This window comes from Protomyctophum bolini (assembly GCF_963924005.1).
Source record: "Protomyctophum bolini genome assembly, chromosome: 1".
Lineage (NCBI taxonomy): Eukaryota > Metazoa > Chordata > Actinopteri > Myctophiformes > Myctophidae > Protomyctophum > Protomyctophum bolini.
The window spans coordinates 18,396,177-18,402,120 of NC_137862.1; positions in this window are offsets into that span (position 1 = coordinate 18,396,177).

Consider the following 5,944-nt stretch of genomic DNA (forward strand, 5'->3'; position numbering starts at 1 on the left):
CTTAACCTGATCTGATCACATAGCCATTCTTGTGATCGTGATCCCGACGGCCTTTACTGCATGTCACCCCCGCGTATATCTATAGTGTGGCTGAGCATGACAGCTTGGCACGCGCGACAGAATGCAGCCTTAAGTTATAACTAACTTGTTTTTTTTGTAGAAGAGCCAAACTAATAATAATTGTTAGTTAGTTTGCCTCTTCTACAAAAAAGAGGCCCTACCTGGGCCCTCATCAAGATCAAACCCTGTACACTCAAGAGAATGTCCCCGCTACCACCTATTATACTGTATAGAGCTGACCTGTTCTGACATTCCATATGTTGATCTGACCTCATCAAACCCTGTACTGAGTACACTCAAGACATGCTCCTTATATGGCCAGTACAGAATTTATTCAATTATGTTGATCTGACCCCATGCCAAAGCACCAGCAGTCTGCTGTCAACGAGCCGGATGCGTGCACGTCACCTCGCCCTCAGGCATCTTACTGGTAAAACCCACAAACAGACTCAACCACTTTCAACCTGGCACCTCTATTTTGGGCAAACATGTTTTCAGTTTTTCCTTATTTTTTCTAAAATAGCAGATCTACAAGCTCACAGCGCATCACAAAGCAACACGTTGTGAGCTTGTAGATCAGCTATCTGTGGTACTTTTGCGCAACATGACAAAGTATAAAATAGAGCATTCATTTGTGGAAGAAAGAAATACATAAAAAGATGAAATGTGGAGATACAATATTTCTGCCTGACAGCGACCATATATTCATCAAAGTTTGTCTGAACAAGTACAGATCATGTGCAGACCCATGAGGCATGTATAGCGTTATAGTTCTAGTCCTTATTTTTCACCAGGTCGTATATGATTGATCTTGATTTACAGGTAATGCAGCTCATGTGGCATACGGAAGAATCTCCCTGTATGAGATCACTTGATGTTCATGCTTGTACTCGTACATTTATTCCTGATGAGATGTACATTTTCAACAGGCACACTGGATATAGGAACTGTGTTTTTTCCCCCCGTTAAGAGGTCAGGATATCTGCTTTGCCAAAGTTGATGCGTTTATGATACATTATAGTTTAAAGCTGTGAATAAAACGTTATTTTGATCGATCTGTATATTAGAGTACTTACTGTAGCGGACCCAGCTGGCCTTTTAAGGATGAAGTCTGAACTGATGATTTTGAAGTTGCTTTATTCATAGATCAACGTAGAACTGGGACAGAAACAAAATACAATGTATCAATGGTCATAAATCACTACAATATAATCCATAAACTGTTCAAATCTCAGGCACATACATCACTAAAGTACATTACACAATACATGAACAGCATTCTGCATATATTCAACAATAATACCAATAACAGTGCAAGCAAATCAATAAAATACCTTGTCCCCCTTTCCAGCTAGGTGCTATGTTGTGTGTGGCACTGGTATCAATAGTTCCATGGTTAGTTGGCATTTGACCGTTCCTTTGGCCTTCCTTTCCTTAGCCATCCACATAACAAACTAACTTTAGCCACACCATTTGTGTGCTGTCTGTTTCAAGTCTTCTCTGTACTTCCTTGTTTTTAACCCCAGTGCCACAGCTGAGCTGAGTCCCAATCATCTGATTCACATCAGCTGTGATCAGTTGTTGGCACACTTCCTGTTCCAATGCCTCACAACACTGAATATATACTAAACAATAAAGGTATTACCTGTGGGTCCGTTACACTTACTGTAACATGCTAATACTTTTTTAATAATAATATCAATATAACTGATAGTAGACTAGAATGTTGGTCTCCCTGCTCGTCTATTGAGAAATGTGGTCAGGAGTAGGACCACTACTGGTTGACAAGAGGTGTTGCAGGAAGGTAAAATCTGCAGAGTCAACTTTATTGTCACATCACAGGTTTGCAGGTGTAAATATAGGTGAAATATGTTTGTGTGCAATCAACAGCAAAAAGACAAAGATAAATTTGTCAAGCATATAGGCACAATATTTGCCTATATACACACAGCATACTCCACCTGGTACAGTATATACAGTACACAAAATTAGACACAAAGGTGGTAGCACTTGGTCCACATACCAGCAGATATCTACATGAGAATAGAGAATAGTTAACACTGCTATCATGATATGTATAGTATTGGAAAGGCTGTATGCAAAAGTATAATGCAACCGATGTAAACAACGTCCACATCTTTCTTAAACCATCATGCACGTTTCGGATGTGCCCATGTTGTGTGAATTATGTAAACGGCCACTGAAGTAGTGGTCTAGTATGGTTCCAAACCCTGTCAGCTCCCTGCAGGGCCCAGGGCACCTGGCAGAGGATGAGCCGTGTTGCTACAGCTGCCTCTCCTTTAGGCTCACTCCAGCAGCAGCAGCAGCTGGAAAGAGGGAGGCTTTGTCTGTCTGGCCCGGTAGGCCCAAAGCATGGGGGGGGAAGCTGATATTTCGCTGGCCACACCGCCGAATGCTATAGGGGCCACAAAAGGGCACCGTTGGCTATAGCACTGGACCAAAGCTCTCTGCGACAGAGACAACAGCCACGGTGACTGATGTTATGTGTTTTGGGCTGTTTAGTCTGAATGATATGTGGGTTTGTGACCGGAAGCATGATGGGTTCGACTGTAGACCAGATGGGAAAATCTGGGCCAGGAAAATGAATCATTGAACATTCTATCCTTCCCTATAACAACTGTGAATGAGGTACACTTGAGCTGGGCATTTAACCCCCAACTGTTTCAGCGGTTCTGCAGTGGCCAACATTAATATGGCTGTGGCATTGGGAGGCTCCATTGCAGTGTAATGCCTGATTTATGCTTGGTTGCATGCCCTGTTCCGCATCGGAATGAGTAGATATACAAGCTCACAATGCCTTGTGCTGCTATTAGACCTGCCTGATTCCCAGAAGCCATGATATCACCTTTGGCTATATAGGGGGATTGCCCCGTTGGTTTGATTTCCTATGTGGGAGACCTGGTTTTGAATCCCATTGGTTACATTGGTAGCTCGTCTGGGATCAGGTTTCCCGGTGGGGTGGAGAACCTCCTACATCCGGGACCTCGTGCATGATGAAACCAAACATCTACCTCTTGGGCAAAGGGGAATCCCCATTGGCCGAGGGAGATATTAGGCTTCATCATGGGTTTGCTTGATGCAGGGCTACTCTGCTACTGATGCTACTTGGTTGTGCACTGTTCTGCATCAAAAACAGCAGACGTACAAGCTCAAGTGTTGCAAGCTTGTAGATATGCTATATTGTTGGTGCACAACCACACCAGCGCACAACCAAAGGATGATTTATGATCATTTAAGTTTAGCAAAATACCCATGCATTGCATACAGTATGTCAAGTTAGAATGGTGAACTCCTCCTCTGTCTCTCCCTATCTCCCACTAAGCTTTCCCCACTGTCCATCTCATTAAAAAGATATATATATAGAAAAAGGGGACTGGAGGGGGCCACCCACTGTTCTTTTGAAACATCATAATAAATAGATTCCCATTCACACTGTAGAATGTCTGAATGTGGCATGATGGAGGTCCTACTCATCAGAGTGAGATCTGTATCCGGACACATCACCTCATCACTTCAATTCATCCCTGTCATCATCAACCCACCGTGGGGCCCGGAGGAGTATGGTATCTCCCTCTCCATGGGATGTCCAGTGATGACTGAATCCTTTCAGATGTCTGCCTCCATGGGAATAAGCAGGGCCCTTATGCAAAGACTATAGACCCGGCTCTATCCATTTTCCAATTCAATCAGGGACAATGGCGCAGGGACATGGCTAATAACTGGCTAATGATAGAGCATTCATTCTCAGCTATTTCATCCATGACAGGGTATATAAACATTAGTTGAGGCTATTGGAGAGCTTCCTGATTGAATTGGAAGTGTGTTGGCCACATCACAGTCAAATCCGGTGTGTTCATTTGGCTCTTGTAAATCTGGAGACAGAACCTTATGGTCCAATCTAGCTACATTTCAGATTCCAATTTCAACATTATTGATTGAGTGAATTGCAAAAAATATAGATATTTTTCCACATGTATACATTGGAACACAACAACTGGACATTATTGTGCATCATCATCATAATTATTATTGTCATCATCATTAGCATCTTTGCCACCACATTCAATAGCTTTGACAAGGACTAACTTCCATGGACAATTTCCTAGGACACTGCTTACATAGACGGAACTGTCTTTCGCCACCCACTGCACACCAACCCCCACTCTCTGCCCTTCTCTCTCTCCCTCCCTCCTTCAGTCCCACCCCCCTCTCTGCCTCTCTCCCTCTCTCCCTCCTTCAGTCCCACCCCCCCCCCCCCCCCCCCCCTCCTCTCTGCCTCTCTCTGTCTCTCTCTCCCTCTCTCTCTCCTGCTGTCACCTCGCACAGCAGAGTCCTGGCAGCATCAAGCCGACTTGCATTTTAATTTGGCCCCGAAGTTACTTATTTCATTATCGATCAGCCGTAATGCTGAATCAATGTTCATCTTGTTACGTGGGCCATACCCGTGTAATACAGTGATAGCGCGGCCCAGAGTTACTCATTCGCTTTTACAAAGTGACTTTACCGTAAAATCAATGCCTTGTGTTACTGATACAGGGGAAACTGCTGCGGATGGAGGGTGAGTGGGCAGGCAGGCAGGGGGGGAATCAACTCACCTTCAATGCATTGTTGTTAAAGCCAGGCACTGACAAAGGCCTGCATAGGCTATACAGCCATTGTATAAGAAGCGCATATAATGTCATTGTGATGGTGGTGCATGTAGGCCACATATATAACCCTAGGCACAGTTGTTTTGTATTTTTTATTATTATTGGTATTCGTATTCAATTTGAGCCAAAGTCTATTTTGATGGATTGTTTTATGGTTCATGCCTTTGGCATGCAGAGTTAAATTCTGAATTGTCATGAAACTATGTGCAGCTTGACTTATTAGTGAAAGACCCTGTGCGAAATAATAACTATAGATAAAGTGCCCCTCGGGTCACAGGTCTCCACCAGGGCAGGTCAGGTTGTGGCCTCCTGGTGGCGCTATAATGGGCCAATGTGAAAAGGGTGCCATTTCTTCTTACGCCTTGGATGGCAATTGGACGATTTGAGGCATTTTATTCCAAAAAGGTGTTTCGCAAAGTTCCACCTGTTGGTGGCGCTATAACAGGCCAATGTGAAAAGGGTGGGATTTATTCTACAGCCTTATAGGAAAGTGCGTGAAATATTTCACGTAATTTGCACGCTGCGTTCATGATTTGAGGCTTTTTGTTCCAAACGGGCCAATCCGGCAAACTTTGAAAACCGATGTCAGCCAATTAGGATGGAATGTGAAATATTGGACAGATCCGTCCACACAGATCCGTCATGAACACATGACGATAGTGTGTAACGATTTGCGGGATATTTGGACAGAATCTGGAGGAGTAATAGCAAAAAAAATGTTTTTCAAAAGTCGGCCTCCTGGTGGTGCTGTAACAGGCCGAAAGTCATCGTTGGCATCCAGGGAGTGTGCGTGCAAAATTTGGCATCGACCGGGTTAACGGTGCCGGAGATTAGCTGGTCACAGACGGACAGACGGACGGACACAATGACTCACACACGGACGGAGTGCAAAACATATACTCTCTCCCCATGCCTTCGGCCTGGTGGAGACATGAATGCTTTACACTGACAATTTCTAATTGATCATGGCCCCCTGACCCTGCCCGTGGGAGGTGGTTTTAATCCCCACTGTATGCATGACACGTTTGTTACCAATAATGGCAGTATAAAATTACGCTGGACTAACACTAACAAAACAATTGTGAATCCCTCTGGGTATAACGTGTAAGTATAAGACCACATCATTATTTAGGTTAGTACCAAAGCAAGAATACTGGCCCAGGGTAGTATAGGAAAGGACATTTTGGCACCGCCAATGACCTTCCGCATATTAA